Below are 22,755 nucleotides of genomic sequence, written 5' to 3'. Positions count from 1 at the left end.
TATAGTGATCTCCAGTTCTCCTTCTCGGGGAAACCCGTCAGATTCAGATGATTCAGATTCTGAGCGGACCTTGGATGTTGTAGCCGAGGAGACTCCCATGCCTCCTCCACCTGTTCCTCCAGTTGTATCAGGAGGTGTGTCAGGACCTAGTATCCGTCCTTGCTGGGTATGAAGGTCAGTGTCGGCTGTTAGGGATTTCCCTCCAGGATGTGGTCCTAGTTCCTCCACCTCGAGACCACCTGTTCCTCCCTCTGTTCCTTCAGGTGCATCCTCCCCGATCCCTTACCATGTTCACCGAGCGGTGAACCGGTCTTTGATCAGAGAGCAGAGCCCAGGGTTAGCAGCTCAGTTTGACCAGATTCCGGTCGGGCCTTTCCAGGGTATTCTTGCCCCTTCCCCAGATGTGCAGGAGAGAGTTCGATCTTTGACTCAGGCTACAGTAGAGAGAGCTCGGACCATTGACCGTTTTATTAGCTCTGAGTTTAGGGCTGTACAGTACCAGGATCTTGTGAACTGGTTGGTATTTGAGTTAGGATCCATTGGTGGCAGTGGCAGTGGCTAGATTAGACTTGCTGTAGTGAGATACAGAGCCCAGAGTTAGTTGCAGGAGTTTTGTAGATGCTTTTCTTATGTATGTTTTCTTTGTAATTTAGCTTGTATTAGGTGGGGCTGCTATGACAACCAATTTTGTTGTGTACTTAGTATGCTATGAGTGTTGTACTGTAGTTGTTAGATGGATTTGTACTGTTATTGTATTATTATTTTCTGATGTTACGGTTGTCGGTTTTATTTTATTACACTTTTGTTATTGCTGTTATTGTTATTGCTGTATTTGTTGCTGGATTATTGAATTTGGTTATGCATCATGGGTGGACCCCAAATAAACAAGGAAGGGAATATTTAATTGTGACCGCAATCTCCTGATGCATAAAATTGTTGCTACCCGGGGGCACAATTTTCATATAAAAACCTTTTTGTTGTGTTTCAGGAGAATGCCTCCCAAGAAAAATTTCCCGTCCAATTCCTCCAGCAGGAACTCTGAAGGGGGCCCAGTCATGGATGGATTACTAGATTTGTTGCGCCAACAGTCTAATCAGATGGCTCAGCAGCAAGAACAATTCCAACAGCATCAACAGTAATTCCTACAACAGCAGCAACAACAACAACAACAATTTATACAACAACAACATCAACAAATCCAACAACAGTTACAGCTTCAACAACAACCCCAGCCAAAAGAGTTGAACCAGACTGTTAGTTTCAAGTCCTTCTAGTCAGTTAAACCTCCAGAATTTAAGGGCGAGGTAGACCCGATTGCTGCTAGAATTTGGCTTAAAGAAATGGAGAAAGCCTTCACCCTTATTCAGGTGAGTGATGATTCTAAGTCAGATTATGCTAGTTATTTTCTGAAAGGTGAAGCAAGTTTTTGGTGGGAATCTGCGTGTGCCTTAGAAGAAGAAGGCCCTGTTTCTTGGGCTAGATTTACGGAGCTGTTTCTAGAAAAGTATTTTCCAGATTATTTGCAGAGTCAGTTGGAAATAGAGTTTTTGGAATTAAAGCAGGGAGAAAGGAGCGTGGCTGAGTATGAGGCCAAGTTTACGGAGTTGGCTCGACTAGCCCCTGGATATGTGAACACTGAGATTCAGAAAGCTAGGAGATTTCAGCAAGGACTAAAGCAGAAGTTCGTAGTGGAGTGGTGGCCCTACAACTTAAGACATATACCTCTGTAGTTCAAGCCGCCCTGGTAATTGAAAGTGATCAGAAGTTGGCCTCCATGGAAAAGGGGTGATCGGAACAGAAAGTTTGAAGGTTGTACAGGTAATGCAGACCAGGAGGAGTCTAGTCAGAAGTTCCCAAGGAAGTTGGCCGGAATAGGAATAGGAGATTTAGAAGACAAGGCATGGCTCAGACAAATTCTGGTGTCACCTCAGTTGCCTCCGCCCCAGTCCAGTCAACCAGGCTAGTTGTGGACTGTAAGTTATGTGGTAGAAAGCATAGTGGTCTGTGCCGAAAGGATGTCCAGTGTTTTAAATGCGATTAAAAGGGTCATTATGTGTCAGAATGTAACCTAGGAAACATCGGAGTCACCTGCTTCAAGTGTGGTAAGGTTGGGCACATCTCCAGAAACTGCAAGACGGCTACTCAAGGTAATGTAGGAGGGAATGATTCTCAAGGACCAGGAACTAGCACATCAAAAGCCAGAACCTTTAAAATGACCAAGAAATCTAATGCTCAAGATTCAGATGTGGTTACAGGTACGCTTTCTCTAAATTCAGTGCCTGTTAAGGTTTTATTTGATTCGGGAGCATCTAAGTCCTTTATATCTAAAGAATGTGTAAGTAAAATGAATTTGATGTTGGAAAATTTAGATGAGCCCTTATCGATAGAGGTAGCTAATCAGGATAAAGTCTCAGTAAACCAATTTTGCCCTAGATGTCGAATAAAAATTTGTGGGCATCTTTTTTTGGTGGATTTAATACCCTTTCAGTTAGGAGAGTTTGATATATTTTTAGAATGGATTGGTTATCTCAGCATAAGGTAAATATTGATTGTAAGAAAAAGAAAGTTTTGTTATATTCAGAAGACAATAAAAGAATAGTTTATCAAGGACAAAAACAGGACAAGAAATTTCTTTCTATCTTGGAAGCGAAGAAATTATTGAGACAAGGTTGTGAAGCATATTTAGCCCATGTTGTGGACACTGAGAAGAGAGTACCCGAATTGGAGAAGATTTCAGTAGTTAATGAATTTTCAGATGTGTTTCCAGATGAGTTACCAGGATTACCACCAGATCGGGAGATTGAATTTTCTATTGATTTGATTCCGAGAGCAGAACCAGTTTTAAAGGTACCTTACCGTATGGCCCCCGTAGAAATGAAAGAACTAGCTAAACAACTTCAGGAACTTTTGGATAAAGGGGTAATTAGACCAAGTGTATCCCCGTGGGGCGCGCCAGCGTTGTTTGTGAAAAAGAAGGATGGAAGCATGAGATTGTATATTGACTACCGAGAATTGAATAAGTTAACCATCAAGAATAAGTATCCCCTACCCAGGATTGATGATTTATTTGATCAATCGAAGGGATCATGTTGTTTTTCCAAGATTGACTTAAGATCGGGCTATCATCAGTTGAAGATCAAGCCTGAAGATATACCGAAGACTGCTTTTCGAACCATGTATGGCCATTACGAGTTTCTAGTGATGTCATTCGGGTTGACTAATGCGCCAGCGGCTTTTATGGATTTAATGAACCGGGTGTATAAGGAGTACTTGGATAAGTTTGTTATTATATTTATTGATGACATCCTCATCTACTCAAAGACCAAAGACGACCATGCCGGACATCTAAGAATTGCATTACAAAAGTTGAGAGAAAAATGATTATATGCTAAGTTCTCAAAGTGTGAATTTTGGTTGGAAGAAGTCCAGTTTTTAGGTCATATAGTTGGTAAGGATGGTATTAAGGTAGACCCTGCGAAGATTGAAGCGGTATCCAGATGGGAACAACCAAAGACCCCAACGGAAATTAGAAGTTTTCTTGGATTAGCAGGCTATTACCGAAGATTTGTGAAGGACTTTGCCAAGATTGCAACCCCGTTGACCAAGATGACCCGGAAGAATGAGAGATTTATTTGGACGGAGAAATGTAAAGAAAGCTTCCAAGAGTTAAAGAAAAGACTAGTGACAGCACCAGTGCTAGCATTACCAGATGAAACCGGGAATTTCATAATTTTCAGTGATGCTTCTCTTAAAGGATTAGGCTGTGTGCTAATGCAACATAATAAGGTTATTGCGTATGCGTCTAGACAGTTAAAGCCCCATGAGCAGAAATATCCAGTTCATGATCTTGAGCTGGCGGCTATAGTGTTTGCTTTGAAGTTATGGCGTCATTACTTGTACGGAGAGAAATGTGATATCTACATGGATCATAAAAGCTTAAAGTATATATTCACCCAAAAGGACTTAAACATGAGACAAAGGAGATGGTTGAAGTTGATTAAGGACTATGACTGTTCAATTAACTATCACCCAGGTAAGGCTAATGTGGTAGCTGATGCCCTAAGTAGAAAAGAAAAATTAAGCATGGCCCGTATCGCGAATGAATTAGCCCGGGACTTAGAAAAGATGGAAATCGAAATTCGAGTATTAGGTGAAGATCGGGAAACGCTATATGAGATTACTTTCCAGCCAGCGTTAATGGAAAAGATTAAAAGAAGTCAAGAAGGAGTTATGGAATGAGAATTGGAAGATCTGACAGGAGAAGAATTATGTACTTAAAAGGATAACCGCGGTCTATATAAGTTTTCCTCTCGCATCTGGATTCCTAATGTAGAAGAACTGAAGAATGAAATATTGCATGAAGCGCACAATTCTAGGTTTTCTATTCACCCTGGTAGCACGAAGATGTACCAAGATTTAAAGAAACACTTCTGGTGGTCAGAAATGTAGAAAGAGATTGCGGAGTGGGTTAGCAAGTGTCACGTGTGTCAGAGAGTAAAAGCAAAGCACCAAAGGCCCAGTGGATTGTTGTAGCCTCTGGAAATTACACAGTGGAAGTGGGAAGAAATTGCAATGGATTTTGTGGTAGGCTTGCCAAGGACAAGATCGAATCACGATGCCATTTGGGTAATCATTGATAGATTGACCAAGTCAGCGCATTTCCTCCCAATTAATGAAAAGTATTCTCTGGAAAAGCTAGTTAAAATATATTTAGATGAGATAGTTGCCAAGCATGGGGTACCTGTGTCTATAGTATCAGATCGAGATCCAAGATTTAATTCGAGGTTTTGGACAAAGTTCAAGAGTGTTTAGGAACTAAGTTAAATATGAGCACCGCTTATCATCCTCAAACTGATGGCCAAAGTGAGAGAACGATTCAGACGATCGAAGATATGTTAAGGGTATGTGCTTTGGATTTCAAGGGAAGTTGGGACGATTATTTACCATTAATAGAATTTTTCTATAATAACAGCTACCACGCCAGCATTAGAATGCCACCCTACGAAGCTTTATATGGACGAAAGTGTAGATCACCTCTATACTGGGATGAGGTAGGAAAAAAGAAAATGTTAGGACCTGAATTAGTGCAGCAGACAAAAGAAGCAGTGGTGTTAATTCGGAAAAGATTGGAAGCCGCTCAGAATAGGCAGAAAAAGAATGCAGATTTATTTCGAAAGGACATCAGTTTTGAAATAGGATCATTGGTATTACTAAAAGTTTCTCCATGGAAGGGATTGATTCGATTCGGTCAGAAAGGTAAACTGAGTCCAAGATATATAGGACCATTTGAAGTTTTGAAGCAAATAGGAAAAGTGGCTTACGAGATAGCTCTACCCCCGCAGTGGCAGCATATCCATAATGTATTTCATGTGTCCATGTTGAAGCTGTACATTCCTACCTTGAATCAAGTAATTGAATATGAACCGATCGAGCTTCAATCGGATTTATCCTATGCGGAGCAGCCAATCCAGATATTAGATCGTAAGGAGCGTGTACTTAGAAATAAATCTATCCCTATAATTAAAGTACTTTGGAGAAACCCTAGGGTAAAAGAGTCTACCTGGGAAATAGAATCAGATATGCTTGACAAATATCCTCACTTATTTAATTAGTAAAGATTCTGAGGACATAATCTTTTTAAGGGGGGAGGATATAACGACTCGTATATTTCTGTAATATTTAAATATGTAATTATTGCGTAAATATATTGAATAAAGAATTTTGTATTAATTTTGGTCCCTGTATCTGATTTATTATTGTTTATAGGTGATTGTTGGATTGCGTGGTGAGTTTTCATAATTAGCTGCTGTACCGTTTTATTTTGATTTCACTTTTAAAAATGATTTTATGACAATCTTATTTTCAAAAGCTATCTAGGTTGCCTCTAAATTTTTTTTATGATTCTAAAATTTTAAGGACTATTTTTGGGATTTTATAAAATTTACAAATCAATATTCTGTTAATTATTTATTTTTGAATGATTTTCTGACTGTGTTTATTAGTAAAATCCATATTTAATTCCAGACTTCTTCAAAAATCATAAAACTTGTATTTTATTAAGTTCATAATATTCTGAGAATTTTAAAAATTATTTTGGAAATTTTCGGGATTAAACTTACCCGCGCATGGTTTCATTTAAAGGCTAAAAGCGGGTATAAGTTGCATTTTGAAAATTATCTTAAAATTTCAAAATCTATGTTTTTACAAACTTCGGGATATTTGTGACATTTTAAGACTATTTTGGAATTTTTCCGACTAACTCTCGCGCGCGGTATGTATCGCCAATTTTACGATTCAGTGTTATAAAAATTTTGTCCAGTCTAGGAAGTAGCCACATGTTCCTTTTTATTGGACACACGGCTTAACAAAAGGAGGGGGCATTTCTTTTCCTTTTGGTTCATTCGACCCGGTATCTCTCTCTCTCTCTCGAATCATCTAATCTCTCTCTCCCTATCTTCTCTCGTGAATCCTCTCTATCTCCTTCTCTGTTCTTTCTCTTTGCTTTCCTGTTTCTTCCTGTTGTTCGCCGTGTTCCGGCCGTTATTTTTCCAATTGGTCCCTGCCTTCGATTCGCCTCTGTATATATATATATATATATTTATATATGTGTGTGTATGTGTGAGTATATGTGTGCGTGTGTGAGTATGTGTGTGTGTGTTTTGCTTCCGTGTTGCTGTTGTGTGGCGGTGTCGCCTGTCTTGGCCATTTTCTGGCTGTCTTGTTCTTCTCGGTGGCGCGTGTAGCCACTGTCCTTGCCCTGTTTATTTTGCAGACTTTAATTGGGGAAAATTAGTATATTAATTATTATTGATATATTTCGTGCAGGAATTTTTGTTGACTGACTTCATGAAATAAATTATCTGTACTGAGAATATTTCGATTAATCGACGGAGTTTCGTGTTGGGAACCCGAGAATTAATCGGGTACCCAGGAATTTTTGCTGCCGTCCGCGATGAATTTTTACGAGCGGACGGTGGACGGTGATGACGTTGTTCTGAGTCCTAAATATTTTTATAAATAAAATGAGTTGTATAAATTGTTTTCGGAACTAAAAATTTAGTTATGTGGCGATTTGAATTGTTGTGTTGGGATTTGGTGTCGATTGATATTTCGACGGGTAGGCCTATAAACAGAAGAGTCGCTGTCCAAATTTTTCTAAAAATTTTCTTCAATTATAAATCGAGTACATATATCTCGTTTAATACAAATTAACCCATGATTGTTATGTGCACTATTATTGCGTATATATTATTGTTATTAATATGCATGCGAGTCGGGAATTATATCGTTAGATAATTATTAGTGAGGAAAAGTCAAGCACAATCGGTCGTTTAACCTAGGTTGTTTTGATTTCATAGGTTCGAGTCAAAGGACCCAGTAGTTGAAGTCAATTAGAGTAAACCAAGAGTTAGTGCAAAGCTTCGCAAGGCTGGTACCCCTGAACTAATCTTTTACAGTTCAGTATATATGAATAGTTGTTGATTTAAATTACGTACTGGAACAGAACGTTTTAAGTTACGTATTCCCCGTATTTAAATATGTTTTACTGAACGAGGTTTTGGGGAAAAAGTAACTTCTGAAAATGCCTATCTCTAGATTGTGATTAAAAATTAAAAAATGATTTTTAGAATGTGTGCTGTAATTGTTTAAAAAGGAGATAGGTGTAAATGGTTTTAGAAACTGGATAAAAATAAATCAGATATTGGGTGGTCAGTTGGTGTAAGATTTCCGTTATTAGGTAACGGCCCAGCATGGTTGCGTAAGAGGCTAAGTCGGATGCGCGCACTGGTAGGCCGCTTAGTCCAACATGACAGAGAACTAGCTAGTCTCTGAGTTTCGGAACGAAATTTATGGTGGGATAGACTGATCAGCTGTCCCTAGAATTCATCCTCTTTTATATATCTGATAAAGGTTTAATGGTTCCCCAAATGGAACAAATGGTTTATAGTCCCCGTAACGGGACAGGTGATTTATGGGTCCAGCAATGGACAGTGGTTTTGGAAAGGAAATAGCATGCTAAACTTGAACTCTGGTATTTTTTTACACAGCACACTACATATGATGTTATTTTGCAAAGCATGCTAGTTTTGATATCCAGTTTATACCTATTTTACGGATTTTTCGTATATCAGTTTAATATCTGTTCCTATACTGTTTTATACATCCTTTTACTGATTATTCATATAGAGGTACTGTTAGGAAATGGATTGCTCACCCTTGCAGCTTGTTTTGTATTTACTTATTGCAGATGTCTAGAAGACCAGATCAACGTAGAGTGTCAGCCTCCGGTCCCGGCTCCTCTGAGGTAGTTTGTATCAGGCCCTGAGGTCTGATGAGTTGCTGTAATAAGGGAGAGTGTCTGGTTTTGAATAAGTTAGTGTGTGTGTTGTAACCTAAATAATACTTGAACCTGTTTCGGCTCCTGGTTGGGGTCGTGTATCATAATAAAGTTTATTCAGTAGTTTTTGTTATAAATTATCATATTTTTGGTGACGTCAGCCCCTGACCCCGGGGTTGAGTCCGGCACAAGATAGACGAGAGCACAAGAAGAAGGCGTAAGAAGACCGTTTTAGCACAATTCAACCATGGCGAAGAAGATCTAGTTTAACTTGTGATTCTTTGTTTAAGTTGTAACGTTGGATGCTAGTTTTCCTATTTTGAACCTATACTCTTGTTTTGTACTTCGTTTATTATTCATTTATAAAGACTACGTTTATTATACCATGCTTTCATCGGAACCCACATTGATGATGAGTCCGATTATGGGCTAATCGTTATCGTGGGGTTCTAACAGATTTATTTATGGATTTCTTTAGTTGAATGATTTCGATGCCTTAGTGTGTGGTGATTGTATGATAACCTAGTATTGGTTGTGCTTATCGTCTTATAAGCGTCGCGAACTTATACGATAGTGTGTTAATTCTTAATGAAGCGAAAGTTAATTTAAGGATTTAGAACTTGCCAGGCTAGCATATGTTCATGTGTTATTGTTATGCATGATTCGTAGGTAATTTTAACCATCTTACTTGCCCTATGTAATCATGATAGATAACTTGTGCATTAAATTGTTATATTGTCAAATTTTATAGACATATAGGGTCTCAATATAATTGGTGTCTATTCAGCTTCTATCTCTTTTGTGGATGTTTGGTAGTATCGTATTCATGCAACGGAAGTTGGCGTATATCAGTTTCGTGTTATCTGATTAGTGTCATCACCATCACATGCTAAGGTTAAGAATAATGACTTTAAATGAAGTATCTAATGAAGTTAGAATCCCATGTTTTTCATATATATTAATTCAACCATTCTTAATCTCTTAATTATAAGTGTTAGTTTAATTCTTAGTTATAAACAATCTCAAATTATTAACCGTCTTAGCATTGGATACTAACCATATCATTGTTGCATAGGTGCATATTCTTAATTTAACCAAAGAGTCTCTGTGGAAACGAATCTGATTTATATCTTATACTACTTGCGAACGCGTATACTTGTGTGTATTTTAGCACGTGTTTAGCGACTAACAAGTTTTTGGCGCCGCTGCCGGGGACTCGGTGTTAATTTTTAGTTTATGTGTTTGTCATCAGTGGTCATTAAAGTTCATTGACTCAGACATTCTTACTTATCTCTTTCCTTGTCTTATTTCAGGTACTCTAGCGAGCGTGTATGCAGACACGTTCTCGTTCTCGTAAGAGAAATCTGGATCAAGCCGAGGAAGAAGCTGTAGTGGTTTGAAAGGAAGTTGTTAAGGATGAAGAGAAGGTAGAAGAAGAAAAGAAGGTCGAGGAACCAGTTTTAGTAGTGATGGGAGATCAAGTAGAAATTCCTATGGCTTTGATGGACTATTCTCAGCCTATGATCAATGATATTCAGTCAAGCATCATCAGGCCAGCCATCTCGGCTAACACTTTTGAGATCAAGTCAAGCACGATTCAGATGATTCAGAACTCAGTTAAGTTTGGGGTTCTCCTACAGAAGACCCCAACATGCACATCAGGGATTTTATCGAGATATGTGACACTTTCAAGTTCAATGGTATGACTGAAGATACTATTAAACTGCGACTCTTGCCCTTCTCTCTGAGGGATAAAGCTAAGTGCTGGTTACATTCTCTACCTCCAGGGTCTATCACTACTTGGGAAGATCTTGCTCAAAAGTTTCTCACTAAATTCTTCCCTATGGAGAAGACTGCTGCAATCAGGATTGCTCTTACTTAGTTTGCTCAGCAAATTGGAGAATCTCTGTGTGAGGCTTGGGATCGATATAAGGAGATGCTAAGGAAGTGCCCACACCATGGCATGCCTGATTGGATGATTATAAACTGTTTCCATAATGGATTGGGTGCTACTTCTAGACCCATGCTCGATGCAGCATCAGGAGGAGCCTTGTGGGCTAAGAGCTACAATGAATCTTATGAATTAATTGAACTGATGGCTGCTAATGAATACCAGAATCCTTCCCAGAGACTGACTCAGGGAAAAGTAGCAGGAATTCTGGAGTTGGATGCAGCAACTACTATAGCTACCCAACTTAAGACTTTGATAATGAAGGTGGACACGTTGGCTAACTATGTAGTTAATCAAATCTCTAGTGTCTGTGAGCTTTGTGCTGGTGCCCATGAAACTGATCAGTGCACTATTTCTAGTGAGTCAGCTCAGTTCGTGAGCAACTTTCAGCGATCACAATAACCTGTGCCAGCTACCTATCATCCTAACGACCACAATCATCCTAATTTCAGCTGGAGCAACGCTCAGAATGCGGTTCAACAGCCTTATCAGCAGTCCTCAGCTAAGCAGTACAACCCCCTGGTTTTTAGCAACCACAATATGTACCAAGACAATAAATTCAACTGCAACAAGCTAATGAAAAATCTGAATTAGAGGAGTTGAAGCTGATGTGCAAAAGTTAAGCTGTTTCTATCAAGACCTTGGAAAATCAAATTGGACAAATTGCCAATGCCTTGCTAAATCGTTAACCGAGTACACTACCTAGTGATACTGAAGTACCAGGAAAAAGAGAAACTAAGGAGCACATGGAGGCAATCACTTGGAGGTCTGGGAAGGTTGCGAATCCCGAACAAACTCAAGTTTCGAATGAAGAAGCTGGGGTTGAAGAAAAAGTAGAGCAACAGGAAGCAGAAGTGGAATCAAGGAAGACTACTGTTGAGCACACTCCTCCTGAGGGTAATACAGGGGATAAATAGATCTATCCTCCACCGCCTTTTCCTGAGCGGCTGCAGAAGAAAAAGCTGGATAAGCAATTTGAGAAGTTTCTGGAGGTGTTCAAGAAACTTCATATCAACATACCTTTCACTGAGGCTCTTGAGCAGATGCCTAGTTACGTAAAGTTTATAAAGGGTATTCTCTCTCGGAAAGCGAATCTAGATAATTTAGAGACTGTTGCTCTCACAGAGGAATGCAGTGCTGTGCTGCAACAGAAGTTGCCTCCAAAGCTAAAAGATCCTGGAAGCTTCACTATTTTTTGTACAATTGGAAAAGTGTCTTTCGACAGATGCTTATGTGATTTGGGAGCTAGCATCAATCTGATGCCTTTGTCAATCTTCAAGAAGTTGAACTTACCTGATCCAAAATTGACTTATATGACTTTACAGTTGGCCGATCGTTCTATTACATATCCTCGAGGTATTGTGGAGGATGTCAAGGCTGATAAACTCATCTTCCCTGCTGATTTCGTAATTCTTGATTTCGAGGAGGATAAGAAGATTCCCATAATCTTGGGGAGACCCTTCTTGGCGACTGGCCGTACCTTGATAGATGTGCAGAAGGGTGAGCTTACAATGCGAGTGCTGGATCAGGATGTAACTTTTAATGTGTTCAATGCTATGAAATTCCCTACGGAAAATGAGGAGTGCTTAAAGGTGGAGTTGGTCGATTCTGAAGTGACTTCAGAACTTGATCAATTGCTAAGGCCTGATGCCTTAGAGAAGGCCTTGTTGTGGAATTCAGATAGTGAAGATGATGAAGGTGAAGAGCAATTGCAATATATGAATGCTTCTCCTTGGAAGAGGATGATTGATATGCCTTTTGAATCTCTTGGAATGGAGGAATTGAATAAAGCTCCTAAACATCTCAAGCCATCTATTGAGAAAGCTCCTACTCTTGAGCTTAAGCCTTTACCTGAACATTTGAGGTATGCTTTTTTAGGTGATGCATCTACTCTGCCTGTGATTATTAAATCTGACCTTTCAGGTAGCGATGGGGAGAAGCTCTTGAGGATTCTAAGAGAGTTCAAATCGGCAATCGGATGGACCATAGCAGATATTAAGGGAATCAGCCCTTCTTATTACATGCATAAAATTCTGCTAGAGGAAGGTAGCAAGCCCACAGTTAAGCAACAAAGAAGACTTAATCCAATCATGAAGGAAGTAGTGAAGAAGGAAATTCTTAAGTGGATGGATTTAGGGATTATCTATCCCATTTCTAACAGTTCTTGGGTGAGTCCAGTTCAGTGTGTACCGAAGAAAGGAGGTATCACAGTTGTTGCTAATGAGAAGAATGGGCTCATTTTTACTCGAATAGTTACGGGATGGAGAGTTTGTATGGACTACAGGAAGCTAAACAAGGCCACTAGGAAGGATCACTTCCCTCTACCTTTCATTGACCAGATGCTCGACATATTGGCTGGTCATGAGTACTACTGTCTTCTAGATGGCTATTCGGATTATAATCAGATTTGTATTGCTCCAGCCACATTTCAGAGATGTATGATGACCATCTTTTCTGATATGATTGGCCATAATATAGAGGTATTTGTGGTAGACTTCTCTGTATTTGGTGATTCTTTTGATGAATGCTTGCAGAATCTTGGACATGTTCTCAAGAGGTGTGTTAAGACCAACTTGGTTCTCAATTGGGAGAAATGTCACTTTATGGTGCGGCAGGGCATTATTCTTGGGCACAAGGTCTCTGGTAAAGGTCTCGAGGTGGATAAAGCCAAGGTGGGGGTCATTGTAAATCTTCCTTCACCAATTTCTGTTAAGGGAATTCCTAGTTTTCTTGGTCATGCGGGGTTCTATAGGCGTTTCATCAAGGACTTCTCTAAGATTTCGAAGCCATTGTGTAGTTTTCTAGAGAAGGATGTCCCTTTCAAGTTTGATGACGAGTGCCTTGCCGCTTTTGAGACACTGAAAAAGAGTTTAATCACGGCACCTGTCATAACTGTACCTGACTGGAATGAACCTTTTGAGATGATGTGCGATGCAAGTGACTATGCAGTTGGAGCAGTTCTTGGGCAGAGAAAGAACAACATATTTCATGTGGTCTACTATGCTAGTAAGACCTTGAATGGTGCTCAGCTGAATTATACTACTACGGAGAAAGAACTTTTGGCTATTGTCTATGGTTTTGAGAAATTTCAATCTTATCTACTTGGGACTAAAGTGACAGTTTTTACTGATCATGCTGCAATTCGTTATCTCGTCTCGAAGAATCACTGGAAGCCTAGATTGATCATATGGGTTCTTTTGCTTCAAGAATTTGAATTAGAGATCATGGATATAAAGGGGACTGAAAATAAAGTTGCTGATCATCTATCTCGTTTAGAAAACCCTAATGCTACCTCACTGGACAAAACATTGATAAATGAGTCTTTTCCCGATGAGCAGCTGTTTGGAGTATAAGAGGAAGAACCGTGGTTTGCAGACATTATGAACTACCTTGTGAGTAATATCATGCTTCCCAACTTATCATATGCTCAAAGGAAGAAGTTTCTACATGAAGTGAAGTGGTATATGTGGGATGAGACATTTCTTTTTCGACAAGGAGCTGACCAAATCATCAGGAGATGTATTCCTTACAGCGAAAGGGGGGGGGGTATCTTGCGAGATTACCACTCAACGGCTTATGGAGGACACTATGGTGGAGAAAAGACAACAGCTCGTATTCTTCAAGCAGGGTTTTTTTGGCCAACCTTGTTCAAAGATTCTCATCAGTTTATTTTGAAATGTGATCGATGTCAACGTGTGGGTAATATGTCTAAGAGGGATGAGATGCCTCTTAATGTGCTTCTCGAGGTTGAAGTATTCGATGTTTGGGGGATTGACTTTGTAACACCCCCAGATCCGGGGTCGGGGATCCGGGTTGTCACGGTCTTTCTTTCCACAATATCACTTCACTTAATTAATAATAAATAACCTCATGCTGTGACCCCACACTAACACACACCACAACCCGTTATAGTCTCAGAGATGAAATTGAAATAAGTACAAGTCTTTGAATCCACAATTTAAAATTATTACAACCCAAAATGATTACTTGATAATTTACAGTTAATTGCCATTATCTGCCACAAGTTATAATTATACATAATTTGATTCTCAAAAGTAGATGGTCTGAACTACAATGGATCTACCTCTGCAGCTATAGCAGCCACAACATCATCGGGAAGACGCGGGGCGCTTCCCACGCGCTTGCGCTGGGTCTGCTGGAGTCTAGCCATCTCTCCTAACTGTTGTTGTGTGATGAAGAAATAAAGCAAGAGTGAGCCTTACAGCTCGCAAGATAATACATAGTGATAACAATAATATAAGTATCTAAATGGATACTCACTAGAATCTTTATCGTGTGTAAGATAATTACTTACTAGATATAAGTAAAAACAAGGAATGAAGTTACCAATACTTCACCACACTTATATCATTTATAAAGCTACTTGAACTACCACCGTTCAAAGTATTATAAGTTTTAAGAAAAACATCCCATAGATGAGACCACAAGTTAAGACTTGAATAGATTCAATCTTTGAAATATTATTGAATGAAAAAAAAGTTATGAGATACTTTATTTAGTCCCGATATATATATATCCACATATATATATCTCTAAAAACATTTCCTGGAACCTCTGTTATGTAAAGTATGAACAGAGTTGCAATATCCAATGAATTTGGAAGGAAAAGAAAACCTTTGGCATAAACCAGATATCTTGCTGATCAGGCAAAGATACCCATAAGTAACCTTTTCTACTAGTAGATGGACGAATTCCCCACTGGTCATCACCCTGGTCATAATTAGGACCTTATGCTGGACTGCCACTCAGCCACTTATGCATTTGATGGACTCCCACTGAGCCACTTACACTATCATGGACGCCCACTGAGCCCATGTTGCTTATGCCGACTCAATAGATGGACTTACTTCCCGAACGTTGGGTAAGTAATCAATTCATTTACCAAAATTGCAACCTTGTTGCGAATATAAAATACACCACAGAGCCGGATCCCTCAGGTTTTAAGCGAGTATTTAAATCCCCTTAAAAAGGAAGATCTTAAATATAAAATTGAGTTTTGGGATTCGCTCTAACTTTTAAAAATCATTTTGAAGACTCGAAAACACTTTATAGAGTGTTTGGAGTAAAGCTGATTTAATGAAGTAAATCAGTCCCCAGAATATTTAGAAAATGACTGAATATTATTATTTAAATAATATTCCCATAAAGAATAATCTTTATAAAAATAATTGAAGTAGAAGTATTAAAACTTATACTTGAAACCAGTATTAAATAACCAAAGATATACTTATATGAAAGTATTATCTTTATTTGAATAATCGAAAATAAGTTTGATTATTGACACCTTATTCTTTAATAAAATAAAGAATATACCTCAGCAAATAATCGGAGTCATAGATCCTCAAATGAATATTCAAATAATATTCATTAAATAATATAAACTGAGTCATACGCCCTCGAATGAATATTCAAATAATATTCAATAAATAATATAAAAGAGTCATAAGCCCTCGAATGAATATTCAAATAATATTCAGATAAATAAATAAAAGGAGTCATAAGCCCTCGAATGAATATTCAAATAATATTCAATAATAAAGTAAAAGGAGTCATAAGTCCTCGAATGAATATTCAAAATAATATTCAATAATAAAATAAAGGAGTCATACATCCTCAAATGAATATCCAAGTAATATTCAATAATAATATAAACTGAGTCATAAGCCCTCAAATGAATATTCAAATAATAAAATAAAGGTATCGAATAAACCTTATTCGATCTATAGTTTTAAAAACTATATCCATATATATATATATAAATAAATATAAATATATATATATATATAATATACTCGGGAACATCGACTCCCGGTTTAGAAATATGTTCACCTTTTATCCCCTATACTAAGGGTATACGCAACTACTTGCTTATTTCTAGCATAGGTATTATGCAACTATAAGTATTGAAATCAACAGATAGATAACCAGATTACGAAACAGACATGCATATATACCATATTAGCATGCTCCAATATATCGCAAAATTTGCTAATAACAATCATGCAATATCACAAGATAATGCATATACATATATTTACATCACAACAACAGTATAACGGGTAAAAAACTTGCCTGAGCGACTTGGGGGTGAGAAAGGCTCGGGACGAGTCTGATAACCTATAAACAACAAGTAAGTTGGAATTAAACCAAAATCACTTGTAAACCTATACTTTAACTAACTTAGACTCTAACGCTTGTTTTGCGCTCACCGATTCGCTTAAGTCACTCGGGTACCCTCGGCTCCACCATTTTTAATAATTTAACCTTTACGAGTTTTAAAGCGATTCCTTCGCGAATGTCTTACCAACTGCCTAACACACTTACCATAAATGTTTCATACATTAATTAACCCTTTTTGGTCTTTAACCTATGTTTCAAAGTAAGGCGAGGGAAAAAAGTTTCGTTCACGAAACGCCGTTACTTGAAACGGTCGTTTCTCCTAAACCGTGCATCGGAATCGAACGAACTACATATCAAAACGAAGCTCGTAACATGAGCTATCTAATAATGGCCATGGTCATAATCTAGCAGGGGGTTCTCGGGTCCTAATGCTATGCACAAAAACAGTCCAAAGAAAATCGGACGTTACGACGGCTATGTTTACGCGATTTCCAAATTTTAAACCATACAAAACCAACCACAAACCAACCTCAAATCCAACATACAACCAACATCCATCCTTATCACATCATAACAACCCCAACCAATTCAATTTAATCATTCATACTTATGCTTAAACTTAACTTTAATCATACTTAAGTTCCTTTAAATCAAAACCACAACAATTACCATTCCATTTCACTACCATTCCAAATCCCAAACTCTAAATCATAACAACAAGCTACAATATCAACCCACTAATCAAAATCATCTTATAATATATAGGAATCTAGGGTTTGGAGATGGTATACCTTCCTTGAAGTGGTGGGTGGAGCTAGGAAGCCTTAAGAAGCTTGGAGAAGTCTTAAGAATGCTTGGATCTTCAAGAAAACCAAGAAAAGTTCAAGTAAAAAAACTTGAAAACACTATTCATTGTCTTCTTCTTTGATTAAATGAAGAAGATTGAGAAAGAATTAATGGCTTAAACTCATGATATAGTCCTAACTAAGCATGAAGATGATTAGGGAATTATCTTACCAATTTAGGAGGCTTGGATCTTGAGTTTTGAAATTTTATGCCTTTAAAAAAGCTAAAAGCCGAGAGCAAATGAAGAACTCATGCCTTGGTTGCTTTTGATTTTTTTGATGAGAATGATTTTTACTTGGCTTGGTTGACTTGTTTTGTATTTGATTTAGTCAATTACTTTCTTGCCCTTGAAATTGTGTGGTTACAAAGCTACCACACCTCCTTCCTTCCCATGTCATGCTTATGTCATCTTCATGATGTCATCCTCCCTTCCTTGTCCTCTTTCTATTGGTTGGATGACATCCTTCCCACTAATCCCTTTGATTAACTTCCTAATCATTTGCCTAATGACCGCTGATCTGTTATACGGTTCGCTTAACTTTCGTTCTCGTTTATCGTTTGAAGGATCATACCCGGGATCTTATTACTTAGGTTCCCTTAACCTTTCTCAATACATTATATTCCTTTTTATGATCCTCTATTATAATCCTTTAATTTAAATCCTTTTTATCCTGTTACCTTATACTCAATTCTCTCCGTATCTTGTGGATTTCCGGGAAAAACCAAAGTGTTCGGAATTGGATTCTGACGATCTTTACATACACTTATATACTTCATAGAGTACTAATAATATCCCAGAATATCCATAACAGAACCCCTACATAGTGTGGCGTGAAAAGTTTTTTTATTCAGCTAAAACACTATTCACAAGGGTTACAAAAAGTTGAAAAATTTTGGGGTTATTACAGTCTCCCCTCCTTAAAAGGATTCCGTCCCGGAATCAAACAGAAAACAAATGGGGGTACTTTTCTAGCATTGTGCTCTCTAGTTCCCAAGTTGATTCTTCCACATTATGATTCTGCCATAGTACTCTGACTAGCTTGATCACTTTGTTCCGAAGCACCTGCTCCTTCTCATCCATAATCCTTACTGGCTTCTCCACGTAAGTTAGATCTGGCTGCATATCCACCTGCTCGTACTCCACTATGTGTCTGGCATCCCGATGATACCTCCTTAGCATTGACACATGGAACACATTATGAACTTGTTGCAAATTAGGGGGTAGGGCTAGCTCGTAAGCTAACTTTCCAATCCGTCTTAATATCTCAAAAGGTCCAATGTATCTTGGGCTTAGTTTTCCTTTCTTTCCGAACCTCATTAATCCCTTCCAAGGGGATACTTTCAGCAGTACTAAGTCCCCTACTTCATATTCCTTGTCCTTTCGGGCTAGGTCTGCATATTTCTTTTGTCTGTCTTGGGCTGCTACAAGTCGCCCTCTGATAAGATCCACTATATCTTTGGTCCTTTGGACCACTTCGGGCCCGAGCATCTTCCGCTCTCCTACTTCATCCCAGTATAAGGGAGATCGACACCTTCTTCCGTACAGGGCCTCATAAGGCGGCATTCCGATGCTAGCATGAAAGCTATTGTTATAAGAAAACTCGATCAACGGCAAGTGATCATCCCAACTTCCTTTAAGGTCTATTGCACAGACTCTCAACATATCCTCTAGTGTCTGGATGGTCCTTTCACTCTGTCCATCCGTTTGGGGATGGTACGCGGTACTCATATTTAACTTGGTCCCCGCACATTCCTGAAAGCTCCTCCAAAATCTGGAGTTAAACCTAGGGTCTCGGTCTGAGACAATGGACGCTGGGACCCCATGTCGTGTCACTATTTCCTTAAGGTAAATGTCCACCAGTCTATCGACTGTGTATCTCTCATTAATAGGAATGAAATGAGCTGACTTTGTCAGTCGGTCTATAATTACCCAAATGGCGTCGTGATTGGCTTTCGTCCTTGGCAAGCCTACAACAAAATCCATCGCTATCTGTTCCCATTTCCATTCGGGAATCTCCAGGGGTCGCAAAAGTCCACTGGGTCTCTGGTGCTCTGCCTTTACTCTTTGGCAAGTCAAACACTTGTTTACCCATTCTGCTACGTCCCTCTTCATGTTGGGCCACCAATAATATTCCTTCAAATCCCTATACATCTTGGTACTTCCTGGGTGAATGGAATACCTTGAACTATGGCTTTCATCCAAAATCTCATCTTTAAGTTCTTGAACATTCGGAACCCAAATTCGGTAGGAGTACCTCATTATCCCCTTATCATCTTTTTCAGTATGGATCTCCTCTCCAGTCATTGACTCTCTGCCTTCATTCATTATTTTCTCCTGGCACAATCTGATTTTTTCCAATAACTCGGGCTGCATTGAGATCTCAAAAAGCTTTTCAGTTCCGGTTCCGGTTACCTTTACTTCTATTTCCATTCTCTCAAAATCCCTTATCAACTCTTCCGAAGTCATTATCATTCTGAGTCTTTCCTTTCTACTAAGGGCATCAGCCACCACATTGGCTTTCCCTGGATGATAGAGAATCTCACAATCATAGTCCTTGATTAGTTCTAACCATCTCCTCTGGCGCATGTTGAGCTCTTTCTGCGTAAATATGTACTTGAGGCTCTTATGGTCTGTGAAAATCTCGCACTTCTCTCCATACAAGTAGTGCCTCCAAATTTTTAAAGCAAATACTATTGCCGCGAGCTCAAGGTCATGAGTAGGATATCTAACCTCGTATTCCTTCAATTGTCTCGACGCATACGCAATAACTCTACCGTGCTGCATAAGCACACATCCTAATCCTTTGTGCGACGCGTCACTATATATCACAAAATCTCCTTTTCCGTCCGGCAATGCCAATATCGGAGCCGTTATCAACCTTTTCTTTAATTCCTGAAAACTGTTCTCGCATTTCTCCGTCCATTCAAACTTCTCTGTCTTACGAGTAAGTCGTGTCAAAGGGGCTGCGATCTTCGCAAAGTCCTGTACAAATCTACGATAGTAGCCGGCCAATCCTATGAAACTCCTTACCTCTGTGGGTGTGGTTGGCCTTTCCCAATTTGAGACCGCCTCTATCTTGGAGGGGTCGACCAATACTCCTTCTTTATTGATCACATGTCCTAAAAACTGTACTTCATTCCGCCAGAATTCACACTTCGAGAATTTGGCATATAACTGCTCCTCTCTGAGTATTCCTAGAGCTATCCTCAAATGCTCTGCATGTTCTGCCTCAGTCCTTGAGTAGATCAAAATATCATCGATAAAAACTATCACACACTTGTCCAAGTACTTCTTAAATACTCTATTCATTAAATCCATGAAAGCCGCTGGGGCGTTGGTTAATCCAAAGGACATTACCAAGAACTCATAATGCCCATACCTGGTACGGAACGCTGTCTTGGAAATATCTTCGGGTTTAATCTTTAGTTGGTGATATCCAGTTCTCAGGTCAATCTTGGAAAAATAAACAGCATCCTTTTGCTGGTCGAACAGATCGTCTATTCTAGGCAATGGGTACCTGTTCTTTATGGTTAGCTTGTTCAACTCTCGATAGTCTATGCACAACCTCATGCTCCCATCTTTCTTCTTAACAAATAAAACTGGTGCTCCCCACAGAGACACACTGGGTCTTATCATACCCTTATCCAAGAGTTCCTGCAATTGGATAGCTAATTCCTTCATTTCTAACGGGGCTAACCGGTAAGGTGCTTTTGAAACTGGCGCCGTCCCTGGGGCCAACTCAATAGCGAATTCAATCACTCTATCGGGTGGTAATCCCGGAAGGTCTTGTGGGAATACATCTTCAAATTCGTTGACTACTGGAATATCTTGCAAGTTGGGCACCTCCTTCTGCGTGTCCACCACATAGGCTAGGTAAGCCTCACTTCCTTTTCGTAGCATCCTTTTGGCCTGGGCCATAGTCAAAAATTTCTGCGTCTGCCTCTTTCCTCTAAATATAACTTCTTTCTTCCCGGGGATATTTAACTTAACTTTCTTCCCTTTACAGTCTATCTGAGCATCGTTGCTAGATAGCCAGTCCATTCCCAAAATCACATCAAACTCCCCTAATTTAAAAGGAATCAGATCAACACTGAAAGATTGCTCCCCTATGCCTATCTCACAGGCGGGGTGAATCTGGTTAACAGGAATAATTTCATGATTGGCTATTTCTACTTGTAAGGGTTCTATCAAGGGTTCAGCCTTAAGTCTTAACTTACGCGCAAGGTCCTTTGATATAAAAGATTTAGTTGCTCCCGAATTAAATAAAACATTTGCACTGACTGAATTTAGAGAAAGGGTACCTGCTATCGCATCTGAATCTTTCATAGCATCCTGGACTGTCATGTTGAAAGTCCTCGCAGTAGGTGGCTTATTAGAAGCAGCCCTGCTTGCTCCCGAAGCTGCTGGTTTGTTCATTGGGCATTCCTTCTTCCAATGACCCGGGCGTCCACACCGATGACAATTGGTGGTTGGAACGACGGCAGGGATTGATGATGGGCACTTAGTTGAATAGTGGCCTTCCCGACCACACTTAAAACAGGTTACTGGCCTTCCTTTACACTCCCTAGTGTGATTCCTTCCACATATGTTACAGGCTGGCAATGGGGGTCGAGACTGGTTGGAATAGGACATTCTTGACTTCTGGCCGCCCTGGCTCACACTCACACTCATTGGCCGCTTAAACCCAGTGTTCCTTCCTGGTAGGGACACTGCTCCTCGATTAAATCTAGTTGGGAAGCTCCTTCATGCGGAACCTCCACCCATGCTCATACTTTTCCTCTTTATTCCTTTCTCCTCTCTTTCCTTCTGCATCTGTTCACTTCCAACTTCTACAATCGTTGCCTTTTGCACCAGAGTGGCATAGTCCGTAAGCTCAAGGATTGCCACCCTATTCTGAATCCACGGTTTCAGTCCCTGCTGAAACCTCCTAGCTTTCTTTTCCTCGGTGCTCACAAACTCCGGCACAAACCTTGATAACTCAGTAAATTTTGCCTCATACTCTGCTACAGACAAGTTATTCTGCTTTAGCTCCAAGAACTTGAGCTCCATCTGGCTTTCCATAAACCTCGGGAAATACTTTCCCAGAAACAACTGACTAAATCTCTCCCAGGTTATAATAGCATCTGTCTCCATGTTTTTCTTGGCCTCCCACCAGTAGTTAGCTTCTCCTTTCAGAAGGTAGGTAGCAAATACAGTCTTCTGTGCCTCCTCGGTACTCAAAATCTCAAAAGATTTCTCCATTTCCTTTAACCATGCCCTTGCCTCAACTGGGTCGGCTGATCCGTGGAACTCAGGGGGCTTAAGGGACTTAAAAGCCCTGAAAGAGTTTGCCACAGCATTGTTACTTCCTTGAAGGGGTGGGTTGGGTTGATGTTCCAAATTCTGCCTTAGGAGTTGCATGAACTGGCTCACGGGATCCATGCCTGGGTTTGGTACTGGTTGCTCAACCTCGGTTTCTCCTTCTTCAGCCTCTATCTC

At 39.5% G+C, this 22,755-nt stretch overlaps 1 non-coding gene across 1 annotated transcript; it reads right to left on the bottom strand.

Moving 5' to 3' along the window:
- Positions 1–10,196: 10,196 nt before the first annotated feature.
- On the bottom strand, positions 10,197–10,303 carry LOC141688377 (small nucleolar RNA R71). Its single transcript, XR_012561822.1, has one exon. It is a non-coding gene; the product is annotated as a small nucleolar RNA R71 (small nucleolar RNA).
- Positions 10,304–22,755: the final 12,452 nt, after the last annotated feature.

The sequence above is a fragment of the Apium graveolens genome, chromosome 9, assembly GCF_009905375.1.
Source record: "Apium graveolens cultivar Ventura chromosome 9, ASM990537v1, whole genome shotgun sequence".
NCBI classification, from domain to species: domain Eukaryota; kingdom Viridiplantae; phylum Streptophyta; class Magnoliopsida; order Apiales; family Apiaceae; genus Apium; species Apium graveolens.
The sequence above is the reverse complement of the archived record's forward strand: the minus strand, read 5'-3'. Positions and strand labels throughout refer to the sequence as shown.